This window comes from Cotesia glomerata, linkage group LG4 (genome assembly GCF_020080835.1).
Source record: "Cotesia glomerata isolate CgM1 linkage group LG4, MPM_Cglom_v2.3, whole genome shotgun sequence".
Classification (NCBI taxonomy): Eukaryota; Metazoa; Arthropoda; class Insecta; order Hymenoptera; family Braconidae; genus Cotesia; species Cotesia glomerata.
This window is the reverse complement of record NC_058161.1, coordinates 18,661,774-18,689,487: the sequence shown is the minus strand read 5'-3', so window position 1 is coordinate 18,689,487 and position 27,714 is coordinate 18,661,774. Positions and strand designations below refer to the sequence as shown.

The 27,714-nt window shown below is 32.1% G+C and overlaps 1 long non-coding RNA gene across 1 annotated transcript; it reads right to left on the bottom strand.

Moving 5' to 3' along the window:
• Positions 1 to 8,367: 8,367 nt before the first annotated feature.
• LOC123262970 lies at positions 8,368 to 9,126 on the bottom strand. The gene is made up of 2 exons (XR_006509067.1): positions 9,051 to 9,126; positions 8,368 to 8,428 (listed from the first exon to the last, which is right to left on the bottom strand). It is a non-coding gene; the product is annotated as an uncharacterized LOC123262970 (long non-coding RNA).
• Between the last annotated feature and the right edge of the window lie 18,588 nt (positions 9,127 to 27,714).

Here is a 27,714-nt window from a genome sequence, read left to right as displayed (position 1 = left end):
CTAGCCTTGGCGATTCATCGGTGACCCAAGCTTGGGCCAAGACTGGGCAACCACGCCTTGGTCGGCCCAATTATTACCCGAGCCTGGGCCAGAACTGGGTCACCCAGTCACGGCCACAATGAGTACCCGAGGGTTAGCCAAGATTGGGAAACCTACACTGAAAAAAAAAATTAACTTAATTCAAGAGAAAAATTCTTGAACCAAGAAAATAACTTTGAAGAGTTTAATTGTTTTCAATCAAAACGAAAAATTCTTTAATTAAATAAAATTTACTTAAATCGAGAAAAATTTCTTAGTTTAAGAATTTTTCTACTCAAATCAAGAAGATAAAATTCTTAAAAATTATTTACTTGATTTAAGTAAATTTTTTTTTCTTTGTAGCCATGGGCGTTGAATGGCAACCAAGATTTGAGCCAGAATTGGGTAACCTACACTGATAGAAGGATTTGTTTATAGTTAAAAATATTTGTTAATATTTAACAAATTATTTATTAGAGACCACTTTTTAGTCCTTAACAAATATTTCTTAGTATTTAAAAAGATTTATTAATATTTAATAAATGAATATCTGATTTATTAAATACAAACAAATCATTTTAAATACTAAGAAATATTTGTTTGATACTAAAAAATGGTCTCTAATAAATGATTTGTTAACTATTAACAAATATTTTTGTAATACAAATAAATCCTTCTATCAGTGTAGCCTTAGCCATTCAATAGGAAATTCAAACTTAATAAATCATTAAGTAATAGAATTTTAAACAGTAAACATTTATTGTTTAACGAATATTTGCTAACAAATTCTAAAATTTAAAATTTATTGTTTAACCAAGACAATTGCATATCGTCAAAATTGATGTAGTCTTAAAAAAATTAAAATATAATAATTTACAGTTGAATTTTTAATATTGATAATTTTAAACATGAAAATTTATCATAAGATATTAAAAATATACAGAACGATGTACAAAGTTTAAAGTAATATAACAACTTGACTCTTTTCATTTTTTTTTAACTATAATAAACATTTGTAAAAAATAGTTAATTTTCATCGAAACACAATATTAAATAACATAAATTATATAAATAATAAACCGTCACACTTCGTCACTATATAGATTTAGCTTATCAGAATAATAAGATGTGCATCAACTTATCGGTCGTACGGTGTAGGGGTTAGTTATCGGTCTGGCAAGCGCGCGGCTCGGGTTCGAATCTCGATTAGAAGAACGGATACGATTTTCACACTTTATTTCTTATAATTAGCAACAGTTAGGTTTGAATTTACTTTACTTACAAAATAAAATAAAAAAATAACATTCCAATAATTCTTTTTTATCATTTTTTATCAAATGGCATGGGCCAGACTTGAAAATTAACTATGGCTCAGCCCTGGTAACCAGGCGTGGGCCAGTCCTGGTAACCAGGCTTGGCCCATCGTTATCATCCCAGACTTCAACCAGAACTGGGCCAAGCCAGGCTTACAAGCTTGGCCCAGAGTTTTACATAGTTGAGCCAAGGCTGGGCCAAGCTAGGCCCCGTGGTACTTCCCTCTATGGGAATGCCTCCAATCTTATTATATATTGTTTCGTAATGATTTCCTTGGGTGTCCCAAGATGAAATTATAATATTCGGTCCATTATTGAGATATAGAGAAACCTGTGGTAAACACGCCGCCAAACCAAGTACTGTAGCTGCGAACTAAACAAAATTTTAAGAAATTATTACAGCGGCTATACTGAGAAAACAGTTTGATTTAAGGAGATTCAAGTACTCGCCTAATGTAAAGAATGTCCATAAAAAGTAATACGTAGAAATACTTTTGTTATCTCAAAATTAATTTTTAAATTAATTAATAACATTTTTGAGGAAATTTCCGAAAAATTTACTCATCAAATAATTATTAACATTTAATTGACTACACGGAAAAAAGTAAACTGTAATAAATAACAGTCGATTTATAATAAGTAATGATCAACTGCTAAACATTACCATTTCAAACAGTAAAATCGTGATTTTACTATTCACTATATAATATTTACCATTTAAACGTTACAATTTACTCTTTACATGGAAGAAAATACTATTTCAAACAGTAATATTCGCTATGTATATGTCTAAAATGTTAAAGTATAATAATTAAGAAATTCAGACTTTGATATTTATTATTTCGTAGCTAAAAAATGATCTTATGATATGTAAAAAGTATAAAATAAAGTTAGTAAATTTCTAACACAAGCATCGTCAATACTTACAAAGTAAAATGGTAAATTTTAAACGCAACGCTAAAAATCAAACTGTAATTATTGACTTGTTTGGACTGGTAAAATGTATATTTTAAAGTATAATTTTTACTGTTTGAAATGTTAAATTCTCCCAAAGTGAGACCCCCTTCTCTTTCATCTGAGTTCCCCTTCTCTTCATAATATCGACTATATATTGAAATGGCAATTTTTACTGTTTGAAACTGTAATTTTTTAAGATGAAAGAGTCGTTATTTACTATAGTGACAGCTACTAATCACTTATTTTGGATATTAAATTATAAATTGTGGCTTTTATACTTTCTACATTAAGTTCTGTAATATTTATATTTTTGCCACCCCGATGCCCAAGTGAATATTACAGTTTACTTTTTTCCGTATACAAAACTTTAAAGAACGGAAGTTCCTTGTGATTTTTGATAAAAAATATAAAATATCCTCGTAATACGTTCGGAAAGCTACTTTTTTATTGTTTTAATCGAAATCTTATTATTTTTTCAATCAAATTCAATGAAAATACAATTTTGTTAAAATCGTTAATTGTATTAAATTCTCAGCCAAATACACGGCTGGTGGAATCTCCATTTACCGACATGTAAAAATTGAAATTTTCAAACCTATTTATTCAATTAAATATCCCGGAAACCTGCTGTTTTTTAATTTTTAACTTCCCGCTAAGAAAATCGGGAAGTTATTGTTTTCACCCCGTTTCGCAAAAATCGAGTTTTCGTCCGATCTCGACGTTTAAAGGTCACAGGAAGCTTCCCAGACTACCCCCGCGAGGTTGTCACTATGTCTGTCTGTATGTATATATGTATGTATATATGTGTGTGTGTTTTTTTTTTTCTTTAGGGGGGGGGGGATCCTTTTTACGGATTCTAGGCATAGCTGTTTGGCCTGGATATGTGGCGACTCGACGCAGCGTCATACTAAAACTCGACGCTGACGCCCCTACCCACTGAAACCTAAACCCCTTTCTCTTCTATCCTCTGATCCCCCATGGTACCGCCGTAAGGCATTTCTTCGCGGGGGGAGGAATTAGCTGCCGCTCTTCCTTCTGGTGGCTAAGATGTTATTTCTTTCATCTAGATTCTGTCTTTCGCTCTTTTCCTCTCAATGGATCGCAACTCTGTAAGCACTTTTGTAGCAAAAGTGCTTGTGGCGTTCCAGGCAGCTTCTGACGACAACATTGCTTCTACTATTGATTCTCTTTGGGTTCTCTTTTTCAGAATCTTCTCTAACTCATCGCGCTGTTGGTTGAAACGTGGACACACAAAAAAAACATGCTCCGCATCTTCATTGACCCCTGGACAGGACGGGCACTCTGGGGTATCATCGTGCTTAAAGCGGTGAAGATACTTCCGGTAACATCCTTGTCCTGATAACATCTGCGTTAAATGATAGTTGATCTCACCGTGACTCCGGTTGAACCACACATCAATCCGAGGTATGAGACGGTACGTCCACCGAGCTTTCTCTGCAGAATTCCACTCCTGTTGCCATCTTGCGATGCTGTGTTGCCGTTCTTCCCTTCTAAGTTATTCAGGGCTCAGTGTGGTTGGTTCCGTCTTTCCTCAGCTAGGACTCTGAGAGGCAGAGTACCGGAAATAACACACACTGCTTCCTCTGATATTGTGCGGAAGGCGCTAGTTACTCGTAGGGCAAGGCACTCAGTCGATATACTGGTCCAGCCTTTCTCCATGATTCTTGCGTCTTTAGTGCGTCGGCCCAAATGGATATTCCGTAAGTGAGCACCGATGTGACTACTGATGACAATAATAGCCTCCTGCTCTGCTTTGGGCCTGCCACGTTCGGCATTAGTCTTGCGAGACTAGCCCTTACTACTGACGCTTTGGCACTGACATGTTCCACTTGCTGCTTGAAGTTGAGTCGGGCATCAAGCATCACTCCCAAATATCGGATATAAGGTTGTGATGTGATTTCTTGTTCGCCGACTTTCAGCTTAATGGTCTCTACCAATTTTCTGCTGGTAATAAGCACTGCCTCAGTCTTGTGTTGCGCCAGTTGCAGGTTTACTGCGTCCATCCACCGGTTAACACGCTCTGTATGTGTGTGTGTGTGTGTGTGTGTGTGTGTGTGTGGGGGGGGGGTTCCCTTAAACTTAGATTTCCTGAGAATTTGAAGCGATTCGGACCGATAGATTTTAAGAAATTTTGAAAAATCTCAAAAAAAATAAGAAAAAAATCATTTTTGAAAGTGGTTTTTTTGGAATAACTTTTAAACGGCTCGATCGATCAACTCCAAAAACTAATCCGCCCTTAACCTCGAAAAACCACGTCGATCACCGCTAATCCGGTAAATAGAATAATTCGTTCGAGAGATAGCGTGAACGAAAGAAAACCGAAAAAAGTGTTTTTTTCACATAACTTCGACATTTCTTATCGGATCGTTTTTAATAAAAAAAATAATTTTTAGAACTTGAAAAACTGCGTCGATTGCCGCCAAGAACGTAAAAATCGGTTGATTGGTTCGAGAGATATTCTCGACGAAATATTTGGAAACAAGTGTTTTTTCAACATAACTCCGACATTTTTTGGAATAACTTTTAAACGGCTTTACCGATCAATTCTAAAAACTAATCAGCTCTGAACATAAAAAACCACGTCGATCGCCGCCAACCACGTAAAAATCGGTCCATTTATTCAAAAGTTATTGCGGCTTAAAAATTTGAAAAATTGTGTTTTATCAAACTTCTATCAGACCTTTGAGCTCGAAGAGCTTAAAAGCATAAAAAGTTATCTCTTTGAGCTCAGAGAGCTCAAAATAACACATAAATAGTATTTTTGAGCTCGGAGAGCTCGAAAACATCATTAGTGCAATTGAAGCACCTAGGTATGAAATGAGTGGGAAGTTGCACGGACGGCCTTCAGGGTCTACCGTTTTTATAATTTCTTTTATTAATTACTAGGCGACGTAGATTGAATTTACAAATTTTTAGAAAGTTTTAAAAATTTTACTGCTTCACGTGGATCTCCTTAAATTTGTAGATTTATTTAAAATAACTTAAAAATACGTAATTAATAGTAACAAATTTTGTTTTATTTAAATATGGATTACTTTCAACCAAATACTATTTTGTTTTGGTTTATTTAATTTAATTTGCTTATTTATTTCATTAAAAAAATATTTTTTAATAGTTAACAAATCTCCTTTGAAATAAATCAAAAGACCTTTGAGTCGTTTGTCGCTATTTGAGTTCTAATAATTTTAATACCTTTATCCTCGCCTGATACAATTCACTAAGCAGCTTTGACAAACTGCTTCATAAGACCAAGCTTCATATGAAGTGGCGGTAATAAGTACTTGGAAGGATCAATTAGAGGTTCTCGGGTAACATTGTGAGAACCAGGATTCAAATTCGTTCTCGTTGGCCATTCTTTTTTAAGATAGTGATTTTTTCGATCGCGACTATCTCACAAACATAAAAAGCAGGGATATTTTGTGATCCCTGATTGTTGGCCTAACAGTAGTGTTGCAAGAGGATTCCACCAAGACACAGGTGTAATAAAAATAATACCAAAAAAAGTAGAATTAACTAAAATTTTTTGAGGATTTAGGTCAAAAAATTTAAAATTTATGTTTCACAGATCGGATAGCATGTTAAAAATTTTTTATTTTTATCTGAAAATTAATTTTTATCATAACGGACTTATTTATTTTAATTTTTAATGGTTTTTTGCCATTTATTTAGATTTTTAGTGATGTCTGAGCCACATAAATTCGAGATTTATATTCGGCAAATCGAAATACATGAGAATGATGATTGATCTAATTTTATAAAATTTTTTTTAACACAATATCCGGAATTTTTAGCTTTTTTTTGCTATTTTTTGCTTTTTTTGCAATTTTTCAGGGTTTTTTTGGAATTTACTTAAACTTTTAATCGCTTATAGTCTAAATAAACTTCAGATAAGTATTAAGCGGGTCGAAATACATAAAAATCATGCTTAGTTTAGGTCAAAAAAAAATTTTTAAATCGCCTAAACAGCCAATGTGTGTCATTTTTTTCGGTTTTTCAAAGTTTTCTCGAAAATATGACGGTGTACGGGTTAAACTGACCTCAAATTCGGATTCAGCGGTTCGAAATACATAAAGATATATGGGTCCGAATTTTAATAATTATTAAAATAAACTTTTTTAACTGTAAACAAGTAACTATTTAGTTAAAATAAATACACTTAATAAACGATATCTTTATCTTAAATAAATAAATTTATATGTGTAAAATACTTATTAAGTGGTATTTAAATAACAGATTTATTAATAATAAATTAATCTTAAGATTTACAAAAAAATTAACACTTACCAAAAACGAAAATGTTAGCTTCATTTTGAGGTTTAGCTTATCAAAACAAGTCTTGTTCTAATTTTAATGTCAGTATCAAATAGCTTTTATAGCAATCGACACACAAAGAACGTGACACTGTTGTTTGGAATTCCCCACTTTGGGGAATCTTCGAGCACAAAAACATCGGCTGACTTGTCAATAATTTTCAATGATAACGATAATTTTTTAAGTCATTAAGCATTGCTTGCTTTGATAACTATGATGATCACACTTGTCAAAGAATATGTCGATAGATGTAAATTGTAGAAATATCTATCCTGAATATAATCCATAGTACATAAATTGTTAATTTCTCATTATTATTATTAAAAAAAAAAAAAAAAACAGTAAACTTATTTTACTTCATAAAATATGTGTGCTTTTGGTTCAAAATTAAAAAAATTTCTTTTTTTACTTTTTTAATTTCTGTGAGAAGTGTATTTTATTTTTATACATGGATGATTCTCTGTAAGGACGTCTTAAATCTGTACAAAATTGTCCGATCCAAATTATTTTTGATTTTATCAGAAAAAAAATTAATAAGGGCTACAAAACTATCAGCTTAATTATAATAAATAAACAGCCGATTTAATTTTTGCTTTTTCGATATTTGTGTATCTTTTGCCATATAAACATGACAGGAAACTGTTTGCCAGAGGACTGTTTTTTTTATCAAATTGAGAAAAATCAAGCAAACTATTTCAAAGCATTCAACTTTTCGAGTTCTCAATGAATGTTTACGTTTATTAGAATAATATTAAGAACCGGTCCCTATGATTGCAACTTTTCATTTCTCTTCTAAACAAAGAAGATTTTCGAAAAAAACGCTCTGCTACGTAAAACACTACTCACAAAAATTAAAGGAATAAAAAAAAAATGCAAATTTTTTTTTAATTTTTGACGGGCTGTATTTCAGCGAAAAATGATCGTATCGCAAAAATAAAAAATGCATTTTAAATCTCAAAGACTTTAGTTTTAAGACCTTCGGGTCAAAATTTTTAAGGAATTACGGTTTCAACATGATCCGAAGAAATAGAGCGAAAAAAAATTTTCCAAATTTTTAATTTTTTTTTTCCTTCTACGGGCTCGGAAAAATTTTTTCAGACAAAGCAACCTTATGAAACTGATAGCCTGTTTATTCAGCTTTAATTGCATTTTTTATTTAGCTTGATACGACCATTTGTTGCGGAGATATCCGAGGTTAAACGAAAAAGAACGTTTATGTTTGTAACCATCAATATCTCTGCAACCAATAATTGCACAGCAAAAAAAGGACAGTTTTAAAACTGGAAGAAATTCCTAATAAAATCCTATAAAAAAATTCCAGAAAAAAAATCTTATCGATGTACGATACTGCTTTAAAGAAAGTTGAAAAAAAGTGAATTTTTCCCTTATTTTGGTTAATCGACTCTTTACAAATATTTAAATTTTTAGATCGATCCATTCAGTGGTTTTTCCGCCCCGAGTATTCAAAATTTTGAAAAAATTAAAGGAATAAGATTTTATCCATTATCGTGCTGCAATCTTCAGAAAAAGGAAGAATTGATTTTCTTTTTGTTTTGCACTCAATTTATCTCAGCTCATCAGTAAAATTGAATAAAAAAAAAGACATTCACAAAAATTGGAGAATTAAGATAAAAAAATTTTTTTCATCAAAAAAAAAAAAAAAAAAATTTTTTACAAAAAAAAAATTTTTTTGCGAAAAAAATTTTTTTTTTTTAATTTTCGAATATTTTTGTTAGTATTTTTTTTATTATTCAAATTTACTGATGAGCCGAGGCAAATTGAGTGCAAAACAAAAAAAAAAATCATTTCTTCATTTTTCTAAAGATTGCAGCACGATAATGGATAAAATCTTATTCCTTTAACTATTTTAGGGGTACATTAAGGTGTGAAAATTTCTGCAATGTCTAGCTTCCCCGTCAATATTTGTAAAGATACAGCCGATTATCCAAAATAAGGGAAAAAGTCACTTTTTTCAACTTTCTTTAAAGCAGTATCGTACATCGATAAAATTTTTTTCTCTGGAATTTTTTTATAGGATTTTATTAGGAATTTCTTCCAGTTTTTAAAACTATCCTTTTTTTGATGTGCGATTATTGGTTGCAGAGATATTGATGGTTACAGACATAAACGTCCTTTTTCGTCTAACCTCGGATATCTCCGCAACAAATGGTCGTATCAAGCTAAATAAAAAAAAAAAAAATGCAATTAAAGCTGAATAAGCAGGCTATCTGTTTCATAAGGTCGCTTTGTCTGAAAGAATTTTTCCGAGCCCTTAGAGCGGAAAAAAAAAAAAATTAAAAATTTAGAAAATTTTTTTTTCGCTCTATTTCTTCGGATCATGTCGAAACCGTAATTCCTAAAAAATTTTGATCCGAAGATCTAAAAACTAGCGTCTTTGAGCTTTAAAATTCATTTTTATTTTTGCGATACGATCATTTTCCGCTGAAATACAGCCCGTCAAAAATTAAAAAAAAATTTGCATTTTTTTTTATTCCCTTAATTTTTGAAAGTAGTGTAGATTTTTTAATTATCTATTTTTTATCAGAGCGTTTTTTTCGAAATTCTTATTTGCTTAAGAGAAAAACATAAAACTGCAATTAGCTTTATCTTCATGAGTGCAACAAGGATAGTACCGTTTTTCGCCGTGAGCGCGACGCGAGAAAAAGATAAGACCAGCACTTAAGACTCATGGATCCAATTTTATAAATAAATCATAAATAAAAATAGCTGCCAGGGGACTGAGTTTTGAGGTGGCCCAGACACATATTTCCAGCACAAACGGTGCTTTGATACTAAATAAAATGCCGATAAAGCGCTAACAGCCCTTTGTTTATTAACTCAAGGCTAGTTAGATCCTTATAAATCTTACAAAACGTAAAATAACACGTTGGATTTTTTTTTTTTGCGTTGAACTTCTCGCAGGGGACTGTTCTTAAAATGCCTGAGACAAACTTTGGTTTAATGAATTTAATGAAACAAATTAATTTTCGGTACTTTTTATTGAAGAAGATTGTTAGTTAACTAATTAAGTTTATAAACATTATGGACCAAATTATATATTATTGACGAATAACTTAAAATTTTATCTTAAAGTTTTAATTTTGGAAATGGGACAGCCTAGGGGACTGATGTTTCGGTGGTTTACAAATTTATAGCAAAAAAACCAAAATTTATTTCATTTTAGTTTTCAATGCTCCAAATAGAAATGTTTTTTTACTTTCGTAATAAATTTTTGTTTAGTAACAAAATAACAATTTTTCTCATAAAAAAATACCTGGTATAGCAAAAAAAATCCTTACAGAGAATCACCCATATAATATATAATTATTGATTACGTTATTTTATACACCAGAAAGTAATTTGCGCGCACTTGAAAGTAGAGTTTGCATGTATTTTCATGCTTATGATATATTTGACTAATCACATCACGAATAAATTGATGCAACATACATTTCACCTTAATTTCATTATAAGAGGTTCAACTAAATGATTGTGAAAAATTTTTTTTCTTTAATTTTTTAGTCCAAGTTTCAGAAATTAAAAAATATAAAAATAAAATTCCAATTAATTAATAATTACTTATCTCTATCTTTGTTATTAGTTTCTGAATAAGTGTATCAAAAAAAAGATAAGATAACTAAAAGACACTCACAGAACACCTTTAAAAACATTCAACAAAAAGAAAGAATTTGCAATTATTTAGTAATTAATTTAATAATTCAATGACTACTGGAATTGTCAGAAATGAGTCATGATGGAAAAACCCAAAATGACAATTTGATGTTCTTTTGATACTTGATGGTATAATACCTGCCCATAACTGACTAAACGCATATAACAAGTTTTGTTCCGGCTAACAAAGTATCAAGATGAATTTCGCGCTCTCCTTGTTGGTAAGTCTACACCGATAAAAAAAATTACTTGACTCAAAAATAACTTTTTCTTCATAATGTAATTATTGTCTTAAGTTATTCAACTCTCTTAAATAAAGAAATTAATTCTCGAATCAAGAAACTTGGTTGTTTTAAAATACGATATATACAAATTCGCCCAAAAATTTCTTTCTCTTGGATCAAGATAGACGGTCACATTGGTTCAAGATATTACCGACTTGTTCCAAGTATGGTGCGACTTGAAAATTAATATATTATTTTACTTGTTTTAAACATATAAATTTTTGTATTTTTGCTATTCTCTGTATTAATAAATATTTTTAGGCATATAGAGAAATACAAATTTTTTTACTTCAAAGTTTTTTTCTGACTTAAACTTATAACATTATTTATAAAAAAATTTGTTCTTGAATCAACAATCAATCATTTTTAAAATGAAATAAAATTATTCTTCATTGAAGAGTATCGTTTTTTGAATAAAGAATTCACTTGTATCGATCGAAGATAATATAGTCTTGAGCCTCGTAAAAATGTTATCGATCAGAGTGATTAGATCTCTCACTCCAAGAAACATGAAATCAAGACAAGAATTTCTTGAAATAAGACAACTAGCTCTCTTCAAAATAGTTTTCTTGGAGCAAGAATATTTTTCTTGAATGAAGTTATTTTTTTTTTATCTAAAGAAGTACTAAAAGTATTGAATCCCAGAAAAATTTATTAAACAAACATTATTCAAATTTTTACATATTAAACAATAATATTTTAAGACTTATTTCAACGTTTAATCGTGAATAGGAAAACTAAGGTAGTTGCAAATATTCGGCGGTAAATCCCACTGTGAGCTTGTTGTTTTTGTACGTCAATGACAACGGAAATGATGGATCTATTGACAGCAATTCCGAAAAGGTGGTTGATGGAATGTCTTTGGAATGTGATGAAATAACCTGAACTCCAGCGACATCAGTATTGAGTAAGAAACTCGCATAGAAATAATTCTCCTGTCCTGAGAATTGTAGGATTTCATTAGTTCGCCAGTAGACTGGAACTCGGATCTGAACATTCCAAGAATCGAATGCTTTACTCGGATCTGCAGAGTACGGCTTCAGAATCCAAGATTCAGTATCGTCTAATAGCGATAGAAAATTTTTAACTGTATATTCGCTTGGTCTGTCGACAGGATTGACGAATTCAACAGTCCATTGAAGAGGAATGCCTCCAATCTTCTTATTTATTGTCTCGTAATGATTTCCTTGGGCGTCCCAAGATGAAATTATATTTTTCGGTCCATTATTGTAAGATAAATAAACCTGTGGTAAACACGCCGCCAAACCAAGTACTGTAGCTGCGAACTAAACAAAATTTTAAGAAATTATTACAGCAGCTATACTGAGAAAACAGTTTGATTTAAGGAGATCCAAGTACTCGCCTGATGTAAAGAATGTCCATAAAAAGTAATACGTAGAAATACTTTTGTTATCTCAAAATTAATTTTTAAATTAATTAATAACATTTTTGAGGAAATTTCCGAAAAATTTACTCATCAAATAATTATTAACATTTAATTGACTACACGGAAAAAAGTAAACTGTAATAAATAACAGTCGATTTATAATAAGTAATGATCAACTGCTAAACATTACCATTCCAAACAGTAAAATCATGATTTTACTATTCACTATATAATATTTACCATTTAAACGTTACAATTTACTCTTTACATGAAAGAAAATACTATTTCAAACAGTAAAATCGTGATTTTACTATTCACTATATAATATTTACCATTTAAACGTTACTATTTACTCTTTACATGGAAGAAAATACTATTTCAAACAGTAACATTCGCTATGTATATGTCTAAAATGTTAAAGTATAATAATTAAGAAATTCAGACTTTGATATTTACTATTTCGTATCTAAAAAATGATCTTATGATATGTAAAAAGTATAAAATAAAGTTAGTAAATTTCTAACACAAGCATCGTCAATATTTACAAAGTAAAATGGTAAATTTTAAACGCAACGCTAAAAATCAAACTGTAATTATTGACTTGTTTGGACTGGTAAAATGTATATTTTAAAATATAATTTTTACTGTTTGAAATGTTAAATTCTCCCAAAGTGAGACCCCCTTCTCTTTCATCTGAGTTCCCCTTCTCCTCATAATATCGACTATATATTGAAATGGCAATTTTTACTGTTTGAAACTGTAATTTTTTAAAATGAAAGAGTCGTTATTTACTATAGTGACAGCTACTCATCACTTATTTTGTATATTAAATGATGGATTGTGGCTTTTATACTTTCTACATTAAGTTCTGTAATATTTATATTTTTGCCACCCCGATGTCCGAGTGAATATTACAGTTTACTTTTTTCCGTATACAAAACTTTAAAGAACGGAAGTTCCTTGTGATTTTTCATAAAAAATATAAAATATCCTCGTAATACGTTCGGAAAGCTACTTTTTTATTGTTTTAATCGAAAGCTTATTATTTTTTCAATCAAATTCAATGAAAATACAATTTTGTTAAAATCGTTAATTGCATTAAATTCTCAGCCAAATACACGGCTGGTGGAATCTTCATTTACCGACATGTAAACATTGAAATTTTCAAACCTATTTATTTAATTAAATATCCCGGAAACCTGCTGTTTTTTAATTTTTAACTTCCCGCTATGAAAATCGAAGATTTTAAAAAATCGGGAAGTTATTGTTTTCACCCCGTTTTGCAAAAATCAAGTTTTCGTCCGATCTCGACGTTTGAAGGTCACAGGAAGCTTCCCTGACTACCCCCGCGAGGTTGTCACTATGTCTGTCTGTCTGTATGTATGTATGTATGTGTGTGTGTGTGTGTTTTTTTTTTTTCGTTAGGGGGGGGGATCCTTTTTACGGATTCTAGGCATAGTTGTTTGGCCTGGATAAGTGGCGACTCGACGCAGCGTCATACTAAAACTCGACGCTGACGCCCCTACCCACTAAACCCTAAACCCCTTTCTCATCTATCCTCTGATCCCCCATGGTACCGCCGTAAGGCATTTCTTCGCGGGGGGAGGAATTAGCTGCCACTCTTCCTTCTGGTGGCTAAGATGTTATTTCTTTCTTCTAGATTCTGTCTTTCGTTCTTTTCCTCTCAATGGATCGCAACTCTGTAAGCACTTTTGTAGCAAAAGTGCTTGTGGCGTTCCAGGCAGCTTCTGACGACAACATTGCTTCTACTATTGATTCTGGTTGGGTTCTCTTTTTTATAATCTTCACTAACTCATCGCGCTGTTGGTTGAAACGTGGACACACAAAGAAAACATGCTCCGCATCTTCATTGACCTCTGGACAGGACGGGCACTCTCCGGTTGAACTACACATCAATCCGAGGTATGAGACGGTACGTCCACCGAGCTTTCTCTGCAGAATTCCACTCCTGTTTTCATCTTGCGATGCTGTGTTGCCGTTCTTCCCTTCTAAGTTATTCAGGGCTCAGTGTGGTTGGTTCCGTCTTTCCTCAGCTAGGACTCTGAGAGGCAGAGTACCGGAAATAACACACACTGCTTCGTCTGATATGGTGCGGAAGGCGCTAGTTACTCGTAGGGCAAGGCACTCAGTCGATATACTGGTCCAGCTTTTCTCCATGATTCTTGCGTCTTTAGTGCGTCGGCCCAAATGGATATTCCGTAAGTGAGCACCGATGTGACTACTGATGACAATAATAGCCTCTTGCTCTGCTTTGGGCCTGCGACGTTCGGCATCAGTCGTGCGAGACTAGCCCTCACTACTGACGCTTTGGCACTGACATGTTCCACTTGCTGCTTGAAGTTGAGTCGGGCATCAAGCATCACTCCCAAATATCGGATATAAGGTTGTGATATGATTTCTTGTTCGCCGACTTTCAGCTTAATGGTCTCTTCCACTTTTCTGCTGGTAATAAGCACTGCCTTAGTCTTGTGTTGCGCCAGTTGCAGGTTCACTGCGTCCATCCACCGGTTAACACGCTCTGTATGTGTGTGTGTGTGTGTGTGTGTGTGGGGAGGGGTTCCCTCAAACTTAGATTTTCTAAGAATTTGAACCGATTCGGATCGATAGATTTTAAGAAATTTTGAAAAATCTCAAAAAAAATAAGAAAAAAATCATTTTTGAAAGTGGTTTTTTTGGAATAAATTTTAAACGGCTCGATCGATCAACTCCAAAAACTAATCCGCCCTTAACCTTAAAAAACCACTTCGATCACCGCTAATCCGGTCAAAATCGGTTAATTCGTTCGAGAGGTAGCGTGAACGAAAGAAAACCGAAAAAAGTGTTTTTTTTTTCCATAACTTCGACATTTCTTATCGGATCGTTTTTAATGAAATAAAATAATTTTTAGAACTTAAAAAACTGCGTCGATCGCCGCCAAGAACGTAAAAATCGGTTGATTGGTTCGAGAGATATTCTCGACGAAATATTTGGAAACAAGTGTTTTTTCAACATAACTCCGACATTTTTTGGAATAACTTTTAAACGGCTTTACCGATCAATTCTAAAAACTAATCAGCTCTTAACATAAAAAACCACGTCGATCGCCGCCAACCACGTAAAAATCGGTCCATTTATTCAAAAGTTATTGCGGCTTAAAAATTTGAAAAATTGTGTTTTATCAAACTTCTATCAGACCTTTGAGCTCGAAGAGCTCAAAAGCATAAAAAGTTCTCTTTTTGAGCTCAGAGAGCTCAAAATAACACATAAATAGTATTTTTGAGCACGGAGAGCTCAAAAACATCATTAGTGCAATTGAAGCACCTAGTTATGAAATGAGCGGGAAGTTGTACGGACGGCCTTCAGGGTCTACCGTTTTTATAATTTTTTTTATTAATTACTAGGCGACGTAGATTGAATTTACAAATTTTCAGGAAGTTTTAAAAATTTTACTGATTTACGTGGATCTCCTTAAATTTGTAGATTTATTTAAAATAACTTAAAAATACGTAATTAATAGTAACAAATTTTGTTTTATTTAAATATGGATTACTTTTAAACAAATACTAATTTGTTTTGGTTTATTTCATTTAATTTGCTTATTTATTTCTTTAAAAAAATATTTTTTAATAGTTAACAAATCTCCTTTGAAATAAATCAAAAGACCTTTGAGTCGTTTGTCGCTATTTGAGTTCTAATAATTTTAATACCTTTATCCTCGCCTGATACAATTCACTAAGCAGCTTTGACAAACTGCTTCATAAGACCAAGCTTCATATGAAGTGGCGGTAATAAGTACTTGGAAGGATCAATTAGAGGTTCTCGGGTAACATTGTGAGAACCAGGATTCAAATTCGTTCTCGTTGGCCATTCTTTTTTAAGATAGTGATTTTTTCGATCGCGACTATCTCACAAACATAAAAAGCAGAGATATTTTGTGTTGCAAGAGGATTCCACCAAGACACAGGTGTAATAAAAATAATATCAAAAAAAGTAGAATTAACTAAAATTTTTTGAGGATTAAGGTCAAAAAATTTAAAATTTATGTTTCACAGATCGGATAACATGTTAAAAATTTTTTATTTTTATCTGAAAATTAATTTTTATCATAGCGGACTTATTTATTTTAATTTTTAATGGTTTTTTGCCATTTATTTAGATTTTTAGTGATGTCTGAGCCACATAAATTCGAGATTTATATTCGGCAAATCGAAATACATGAGAATGATGATTGATCTAATTTTATAAAATTTTTTTTAACACAATATCCGGAATTTTTAGCTTTTTTTTGCTATTTTTTGCTTTTTTTGCAATTTTTCAGGGTTTTTTGGAATTTACTTAAACTTTTAATGGCTTATAGTCTAAATAAACTTCAGATAAGTATTGAGCGGTTTGAAATACATAAAAATAATGCTTCGTTTAGGTCAAAAAAAATTTTTAAATCGCCTAAACAGCCGATTTTTGTCATTTTTTTCGGTTTTTCAAAGTTTTCTCGAAAATTTGACGGTGTACGGGTCAAACTGACCTCAAATTCGGATTCAGCGTGTCGAAATACATAAAGATATATGGGTCCGAATTTTAATAATTATTAAAATAAACTTTTTTAACTATAAACAAGTAACTATTTAGTTAAAATAAATACACTTAATAAACGATATCTTTATCTTAAATAAATAAATTTATTTGTGTAAAATAATTATTAAGGGGTATTTAAGTAACAGATTTATTAAGACTAAATTAATCTTAAGATTTACAAAAAAATTAACACTTACCAAAAACGAAAATGTTAGCTTCATTTTGAGGTTTAGCTTATCAAAACAAGTATTGTTCTAATTTTAATGTCAGTATCAAATAGCTTTTATAGCAATCGGCACACAAAGAACGTGATACTGTTGTTCGGAATTCCCTACTCTGGGGAATCTTCGAGCACAAAAACATCGGCTGACTTGTCAAATAGATGATGACAAGGTTACAAAGTTGATAAAATTATAAAGCGCACTATTACTGTTTCTTAATAATTTTTTAAGTCATTAAGCATTGCTTGCTTTGATAACTATGATGACCACAATAGTCAAAGAATATGTCGATAGATATAAATTGTAGAAATGTCTATCCTGAATATAATTCATAGTACATAAATTGTTAATTTCTCATTATTATTATTAAAAAAAAAAAAAAAAAAAAAAAAAAAAAACAGTAAACTTTTTTACTTCATAAAATATGTGTGCTTTTGGTTCAAAATTTGAAAAATTTCTTCTTTTACTTCTTTAATTTTTGTGAGAATTGTATTTTATTTTTATATATGGATGATTCTCTGTAAGGACCTCTTAAATCTATACAAAATTGTCCGACCAAATTATTTTTGATTTTATCAGAAAAAAAATTAATAAGGGCTACAAAACTACCAGCTTAATTATAATAAATAAACAGCCGATTTAATTTTTGCTTTTTCGATATTTGTGTATCTTTTGCCATATAAACATGACAGGGAACTATTTGCCAGAGGACTGTTTTTTTTTATCAAATTGAGAAAAATCAAGCAAACTATTTCAATGCATTCAACTTTTCGAGTTCTCAATGAATGTTTACGTTTATTAGAATAATATTAAGAACCGGTCCCTATGATTGCAACTTTTCATTTCTCTTCTAAACAAAGAAGATTTTCGAAAAAAACGCTCTGCTACGTAATACACTACTCACAAAAATTAAAGGAATAAAAAAAAAATGCAAATTTTTTTTTAATTTTTGACGGGCTGTATTTCAGCGAAAAATGATCGTATCGCAAAAATAAAAAATGTATTTTAAAGCTCAAAGACTCTAGTTTTAAGATCTTTGGGTCAAAATTTCTAAGGAATTACGGTTTCAACATGATCCGAAGAAATAGAGCTGTTTGTCTTTTTTTTATTATTCAAATTTACTGATGAGCCGAGGCAAATTGAGTGCAAAACAAAAAAAAAATCATTTCTTTATTGTTCTAAAGATTGCAGCACGATAATGGATAAAATCTTATTCCCTTAACTTTTTTAGGGTTACATTAAGGTGTGAAAATTCCTGCAATGTCTAGCTTCCCCGTCAATATTTGTAAAGATACAGCCGATTAACCAAAATAAGGGAAAAAGTCACTTTTTCAACTTTCTTTAAAGCAGTATCGTGCATCGATAAGATTTTTTTCTCTGGAATTTTTTTATAGGATTTTATTAGGAATTTCTTTCAGTTTTCAAAACTGTCCTTTTTTTGCTGTGCAATTATTGGTTGCAGAGATATTGATGGTTACAAACATAAACGTTCTTTTTCGTTTAACCTCGGATATCTCCGCAACAAATGGTCGTATCAAGCTAAATAAAAAAAAAAAAAATGCAATTAAAGCTGAATAAGCAGGCTATCTGTTTCATAAGGTCGCTTTGTCTGAAAAAATTTTTCCGAGCCCTTAGAGCAAAAAAAAAAAATTAAAAATTTGGAAAATTTTTTTTTCGCTCTATTTCTTCGGATCATGTCGAAACCGTAATTCCTAAAAAATTTTGATCCAAAGATCTAAAAACTAGCGTCTTTGAGCTTTAAAATTCATTTTTATTTTTGCGATACGATCATTTTCCGCTGAAATACAGCCCATCAAAAATTAAAAAAAAATTTGCATTTTTTTTTATTCCCTTAATTTTTGTAAGTAGTGTAGATATTTTAATTATCTATTTTATGTCAGAGCGTTTTTTTCGAAATTCTTATTTGCTTAAGAGAAAAACATAAAACTGCAATCAGCTTTATCTTCATGAGTGCAACAAAGATAGTACCGTTTTTCGCCGTGAGTGCGACGCGAGAAAAAGATAAGACCGACACTTAAGACTCATGGATCCAATTTTATAAATAAATCATAAATATAAATAGCTGCCTGGGGACTGAGTTTTGAGGTGGCCCAGACACATATTTCCAGCACAAACGGTGCTTTGACACTAAATAAAATGCCGATAAAGCGCTAACAGCCCTATGTTTATTAACTCAAGGCTAGTTAGATCCTTATAAATCTTACAAAAGGTAAAATAACACGCTGGATTTTTTTTTTTTTGGCGTTGAACTTCTTGCAGGGGACTGTTCTTAAAATGCCTGGGACAAACTTTGGTTTAATGAATTTAATGAAACAAATTAATTTTCGGTACTTTTTATTGAAGAAGATTGTTAGTTAACTAATTTAGTTTATAAACATTATGGACCAAATTATATATTATTGACGAATAACTTAAAATTTTATCTTAAAGTTTTAATTTTGGGACTGGGACAGCCTAGGGGACTGATATTTCGGTGGTTTACAAATTTATAGCAAAAAAACCAAAATTTATTTCATTTTAGTTTTCAATGCTCCAAATAGAAATGTTTTTTTACTTTCGTAATAAATTTTTGTTTAGTAACAAAATAACAATTTTTCTCATAAAAAAATACCTGGGATAGCAAAAAAAATCCTTACAGAGAATCACCCATATAATATATAATTATTGATTACGTTATTTCAATTACATCACGAATAAATTGATGCAACATACATTTCACCTCAATTTCATTATACGAGGTTCAACTAAATGATTGTGAAAAATTTTTTTTCTTTAATTTTTTAGTCCAAGTTTCAGAAATTAAAAAATATAAAAATAAAATTCCAATTAATTAATCATTACTTATCTCTATCTTTGTTATTAGTTTCTGAATAAGTGTATCAAAAAAAAGATAAGATAACTAAAAGACACTCACAGAACACCTTTAAAAACATTCAACACAAAGAAAGAATTTGCAATTATTTAGTAATTAATCTAATAATTCAATGACTATTGGAATTGTCAGAAATGAGTCATGATGGAAAAACCCAAAATGACAATTTGATGTTCTTTTGATACTTGATGGTATAAAACCTGCCCATAACTGACTAAACGCATATAACAAGTTTTGTTTCGGCTAACAAAGTATCAAGATGGATTTCGCGCTCTCCTTGTTGGTAAGTCTACACTGATAAAAAAAATTACTTGACTCAAAAATAACTTTTTCTTCATAATGTAATTCATGTCTTAAGTTATTCAACTCTCTTAAATTAAGAAATTAATTCTCGAATCAAGAAACATGGTTGTTTTAAAATAAGATATATACAAATTCGCCCAAGAATTTCTTTCTCTTGGATCAAGATAGACGGTCACATTGGTTCAAGATATTACCGACTTGTTCCAAGTATGGTGCGACTTGAAAATTAACATATAATTTTACTTGTTTTAAACATATAAATTTTTGTATTTTTGCTATTCTATGTATTAATAAATATTTTTCGGCATATAGAGAAATACAAATTTTTTTACTTCAAAGTTTTTTTCTGACTTAAACTTATAACATTATTAATAAAAAAATTTTTTCTTGAATCAACAATCAATAATTCTTGAAATAAAATAGTATGAAATCTTTCGTACCACTCGAGTGGGCCAAAGATTTCATACTAACTTTACCTTCTCTCTATACCTCTACGTGTAAAAGATGCAATTTCGAAATTTAATTACTTAAAAACGGTGCGGTCAATTGATCTGAAATTTTGGTAGTGAATTATTAATATATTTATCTTTCGATAAAAAAAATTTTATAATTTTCTGTTGAAATGTCTATCACGCTACAACTACCTTAATGTATATAGAATAAGCGAAAGGAAATTTAGTATAGACCGGATAGCTCAAATGGTAGAGTAGCCGACATGTCTTCGAAAGGTTCTGGGTTCGAATCCCAGTCCGAGCTATCTAATAATTTTTTCTCGCATATTTTATAAACTCACATTAAGATGATCCTCTCCACATTCCTTTCTCAATCCTTTCCTACCAATATCCTGTTACGTGAATGTGGAACGCTTCACGTAATAATTACCGTAACTCCTATTCTTTCCTGCTTCACAGCATTATTTATATTTGTATTATTATACATGTTATTATTTATATTTATATTTATATTATTTATATCAAATATAAATAATGAAAAGTAACATGAATTCAAGATAAGAATTTCTTGAAATAAGACAGTTAGTTCTCTTTAAAATAATTTTCTTGGAGCAAGAATATTTTTCTTGAATGAAGAAATTTTTATATCAGTGATCATAAAATTTAGTCCCGAGAAAAAATTTTTCTATATGATCATATATAGATAGATAGATAGATAGATAATAAACTTTATTGACCCTAGAGCCTTAGCTCCCTCAGGACCATCATAATTATACATTATAATCAGTGTAAAATACAGAGCATGTAATTACATAAATTGAAAATAATAAAATAATAACATATTATAATGAAATAATAACGTGAATTATAAATTATAAATTATAATCGTGGTAGATATGAGACAAGTTGCCAGAAAACCTGGTAATAGCACAGTTAAGCAAAACTAATATCATTCAATATCACTCAAGGCACAGCAGCATACAATAGTGACAATTAAAGCTCAATATCATAAATTAATACTTTTGCAAATAACAATTATAGCACGCACTACGGAACAGTTCATAATTTTCAGCTTTAGTTACTTCTGGGGGTAGCGCATTCCAAATGCGTATCCCGCGGATAAGAAAAGAGTTCTCAAATATCCGACAATTAGATCTAGGCAGGCGTAAATAATCCTCCCTTACATCACCCCTCCTATTATACACACTTAGACATCAGGTCATCCCTGACATAGAGAGCAACTCCACCACCGCTCCGCAGGCACCGGTCATGACGATGAAGCACAAACGACGGCAGGAACACCATATCATCAGATATTAAATGATTTAACCAAGTCTCAGACACAGCAATAACATCATACTTATTCCCACGAAAATATTCTTTAAAAATCTCTAAATGACGCTCATTCCTTAACGATTGAGCATTAACATGACACACTCTCAAACACTTTTTATTAAACAGAGGTCGCAGAGTGCCAACCACAATGTCAGACACGCCTCCAGGTGATGATGATGATGATACCGAGGGAGCAACTCGCTGCTAATCAAGCAGACCCCGCAAAGGACCTACTCCCGTTGAAGGTAACAGCTTCACTGGAGGCTTATCTTCCGCATACCGGACGTTAACACACGCAAAAGAAATCCAGACACTCCTAGCCTGGATCCTAGGATAAGCCTTACGCACATCAGCACGAAGCTTGTAAAGAGAAGAAGGATAACGCCTATGAACATACACAGGAGCATCAGGAACTTGCGCTTTAGGCATTACAGCACCCAGCTTCACAGGATTACTCCTTACACTCTTCATAACCTCATCAACAAACCTCTGACTGCCGAACTTAACGCGTACATTGCGATTCATAGCACCAGCCCTTCCAAGCCGCTCCAGTTTAACCACATCTCTCTCAGCAACCTGAACTCCAATAGCAGTGGTAAATGACATAAATGTGTCCACAAGTCTTTCACCGCACCCCTCTGGAAGCCCACCAATTGTAATCTCATCAGCTAGCAATTGAGATTCAAGCTGCAGCGTTCTCAACTCAAGACTACCATCGCACACCCTCTGCGCAGCACCCCTAATCTCTTCAGCAAGGTCAGCAGAGAGACCAGGTTGGCCCTTTTCAACTTCAATCAAGCGCTCCTGAAGCTCTTTAACTGTAATCTTCAGCGAGTTACACTCAAGACTCAAATGATCAATCTTTCCCTCGACTGACGCAATAGACTTCACGAAACCATCAACCTTAGCCACCATCCCATCCACTTTCATGCCGATGTCGCCAATCTTATCAATTTGCTCGAGCTTAGCACTGATCTCATTGATCTCATTAACATTGATACCCTCAAGCTTCTTGCTCATCACGTCAATCTTCTCAACACTGCTCAGTCGCTCATTAATCTTATTCAATATGTCAGAGACATCCGGAACACAGACCGGACACTTGTTTACAATCTTCGCAGCAGCTAGCGACTTACTCGGCAAATTACAACGAACTTTTACACAAGAGTCATGATAATAATGCTTACATTCAGCCTTAGTTTGAATCAAAGCTGACACGTCGGTAATACCGCGAACACAGATCACACAATAAGCAGTCATTGCAACAGACACCGCTAGATGGCAGCACAATGCAGTCAATAAGCAGCAAGAGAAAACGTGCCCCGCAGAAAACACAACCTCAATCCAAAAAAACGCAATAAATGTTTTAATTAAAACTAAAGAACTACACTCTCCACAGTAGAGATTAATATCACAAAATACTCACAATAATCCACACTTCAACAATAAACAACCCAAAGTCAGACAATAAGCAAAATAATAGACAAAAAGCCACCAGCAATCGGATAGAAAAAATAACGTCCGCTCTGTACTATACACTATATAATTATATATGACTATATATGGAGCAATATACAGCCATGCAAGATTATATGTAGTCCAATATATAATTATATATGTATATGTAATTATATATGCTTATATATAATTAACGTATATAAAAATTTTTTCTTTGAAAAAAAATTTTTTTTTAGTAATCACAAAAAGTGCAAAATGATTTTTATAATTACGTTTAAATAATTCTGAAATACAAAATTTGTTACATTTCCTATGAGATGTTTTGGTATGCTTTGCTATTACCTAGTAATAAAATCATTATTTATCTTATTATTTAAATAAGTGTTACATTATAATGAGATACCGTAAAATAAATAAATTATGAATTATGACTATCCAAATATATTATAAAATCAATTTTTATATTATATTTATGATAAACTCATATGATACATTATGTAGATCATACAATCGTTATCATCTAAGACAGCGGCACAGCAGACAGAAACTTCAAGACGCACGGAGATCACCCAGTTAAGCAGCATTGAGCAGGGTTAATAGTTAGATGGGTGACCGTTGGTGTTATAGCCGTAAAATTATATCTAGATATTTTTTTAACTTCCCACTAAGAAAATTGAAAATTTCCAAAAATCGGGAAGTTATTGGTTTTATCCCGTTTTTCAAAAATTGAATTTTCATCAGATCTCGACGTTTGAAGGTCACAGGAAGCTTCCCTGACTATCCTCGCGAGGTTGTCACGGTGTCTGTATGTGTGTGTGTGTGTGTGTGTGTGTGTGTGTGTGTGTGTGTGTGTGTGTGTGTGTGTGTGTGTGTGTGTGTGTGTGTGTGTGTGTGTGTGTGTGTGTGTGTGTGTGTGTGTGTATGAAAGTATGTGAACCGCTTATAACTTTTGAACGGTTTGACCTATTTTATCATGGTTGGTGCCATTCAAAAGGGCTTGACCAAACTTAGATTTTCAAAACTATTTGGACCGATTCAGATCAATAGATTTTGAGAAATCTTCAAAAAACTGAAAAAAAATTTTTTTTCAAATGTGGTTTTCTTGGAATAACTTTTAAACGGCTTGATGGTTCATTTCCAGAAACTCATCAGCTCTTAACCTCAAAAAATCACGTCGATCGCCACCAGTCCGGTCAAAATCGGTTGATTCGTTCGAGAGATATCGTGAACGAAAGAAAACCGAAAAATTAGGAAAACGGTTGACCCTGAAGGCCATCCCTGCAACTTGCCGCTAATTCCATACTTAGGCGCTTCAAATTGCACCAATGACGTTTTTGAACTCTTCGAGCTCAAAAATACAATTTATGGGTTATTTTGAGCTCTCCGAGCTCACAAAGATTGCTTTCCTATGCTTTTGAGCTCTTCGAGTCTGATAGAGATTTGATAAGACACAATTTTTTGAATTTTTATACCATAATAACTTTTGAATGAATAAACCGATTTTCACGCGGTTGGCAGCATTCGACGCAATTTTTCAAGCCTCACAAAGAATTTTAAAGTTTGAAATGATCGCGCTAGGAATTTTGGAGTCATTCTGAAAAAACACTTTTTTCGGTTTTCTTTCGTTCACAATATCTCTCGAACGAATCAACCGATTTTGACCGGGCTGCTGGCGATCGACGTGGTTTTTAGAGGTTAAGAGCTGATTAGTTTCTGGAAATGAACCATCAAGCCGTTTAAAAGTTATTCCAAAAAAACCACATTTGAAAAAAATTTTTTTTTTCAATTTTTTTAAGATTTCTCAAATTCTATTGATCTAAATCGGTCCAAATAGTTTTCAAAATCTAAGTTTTGTCAAGCCCTTTTGAATGGCACCAACTGCGATGAAATCGGTCAAGCCGTTCAAAAGATATAAGCGGTTCACATACTTTCGCACACACACACACACACACACACACACACACACACACACACCGTGCCAAGCTTGCGGGGATAGTCAGGGAAGCTTCCTGTGACCTTGAAACGTTGAGATCTGATGAAAATTCGATTTTTGCAAAACGGGGTGAAAACAATAACTTCCTGATTTTTGAAAATCTTCGATTTTCTTAGCGGGAAGTTAAAAAAGTGTTTTTTTCGGAATAACTCCGAAATACCTAGCGCGATCAATTCAAAATTTGAGATTCTTCGTGAGGCTTGAAAAACTGCGTCGAATGCTGCCAACCGCGTAAAAATCGCTTTATTCATTCAAAAGTTATTGCGGTTTAAAAATTAAAAAAATAGTGTCTTATTAAATCTCTATCAGACTTTTGAGCTCGGAGAGCTCAAAATAACCCATGAATTGTATTCTTAAGCTTGTATGGAAGAGCTCAAAAACGTCATTGGTGCAATTTTAAGCGCCTAAGTATGGAATAAGGGGGAAGTTGCAGGGATGGCCTTCAGGGTCAACCGTTTTCCTAATTTTTTTTGCATTTTAATTGGTTACAAAAAATTGCGTAGGACCATATTAAATACTCTATCCATAAAATTAACTCAATAATTAATAAGATGTGATAATTATATTTGGCCATTTTTCATATATAACCAATTTATATATAAATATATATGAATATTTTTTCTCGGGGTACTAATTATTAATTAAAATTGGTCAGTTTGCAGCTTTGGTCGTAGGTATGGCAGTTGGAAAACCGGCTCCTCGCGTTACAGACTCTTCAATACAAGTACCAAATATCAGGATGTCATATAAATACATAAACAAAGTTCAAACTCAAAGGATCTCTTACAATATCTCTTACAGCCAAATTTTTGAAGGTTTCCCGACCGATTGGATTGCTGAATTCATCAATCCTGTTCAAAGGCCGTTCGTTCACGTCTCTGATCTTCTTTTGACAGCAATGGACAATCGTAGTTCTTGGACTTTGAAGCCAAATCCTAATCGGAAATTCGATACTTGGAATGTCCAAATCAGAATTCCCAAAAAGTGGCGAAGCAGTCATTCAATGGGGGAAAATTATATGGACTCTAATGGTGCAATTACCGCAACTTACATCCTCAGTCCGTCAAGCGCCGGAACCGAAGTTATTCAATCGCACTTTGGTAATTATCAGAAGATCAGTCCGGTGGATTTGGAACTAGATCCAACAATGCCGATATTTTTGTTGTACTGTAATGATAAACTTAAGGTGTCATTTATAACCCGTCCTGTGCAAAATTAGGTTAGTAATTCACACAATTTCTTACAATTCACTATTGTGTTGTTAAGCGAGATAATTTAATTAATTTGTGTAAAAATTGTAAGTGGTATTTGTTAAATAAATTGGATTATTGAAGACTACTTGTTTGAATTTTTAACCTTTTATAATGTTGAATGACTAAATTAACTTGAATTTGATAAAAATTGTAGAAAATTTTAAGAAAAAAAATTAAAATTAGTTTGAGGTTAAAGAAAAATTATGGAAAAAAGAAATATTTTTACAGGACTCATAATGCGTGTGGGTACTTAAATGAAACGTCTCGATGAGTGTAACATCGGAATGAGCTTATATCTTAAATAATAGTGCTATATTACAAGATCAATAACAAATAATTTAATGAACAAATAATTTAGTGAACAAAAAATTCACTATCATTGAAAAATATATAAAACCGAGAAAAGGCACTAATTCTTGTCTCGACCTTTCTGATGATACCAAATTAAACTATAAAAATTCCTTTAAAAATAATAATATGCTCGTTACAAAATTTTTCTTACTCTCTCAATTATTTAAATCATAAATAACTGTCGCTGAAAAAATATCAAACCCAATTTACGATAAAGATATACCCGTTGAAAAATTTTTCCTAGTCTCTTAATTATATAAATTAATTTTTGACATATAACCACATTGACATGTACAAGACAAAATAAATAAATAAACAAATTTTGTTTATCGCGAAATTTTAATCTATTTATAACTACTTCGAAAACTTATCATAATAAATTGCACTGTACTTTCTTAAATATTGACGTTTTTAAAGATATAAGCTCATCCCGATACACTCATCAAGAGCTTTCATCTGAGTATCCACATGCATTTTGATATATATTTTTCATATATGCATATAAATAATATATATAAATATACTAGACGACCCGGTGAACTTCGTATCACCTACATATATTTGTGAAAAGTATAGTCAAATCTTAATACAAAATTCTTATTTACATTCAATGCACTATAGTTATACACTTAATCAATTTAAAGTTTTTTGATGGACTACATTTTTTATCTTTTTTGCGGTGCGTAAATATATAAACATGATGGTTTTCCGATTCACGAACACAGGACGTATAATTTCCCGTGCACGAAACAGGAAAATTCCGATTTGATTCCGTAAATTTTCAACGACTGGTCTGGCGATTTATTTATGATCGTCAGTGCGGTTTGAACGTGAGATAGCTTGTCCCACATCTCATTAACTTGGATGACCTTAGTCAGGTCATCTTCTCCTTGGTATTTTGAAACAATAAGAATAAAAAA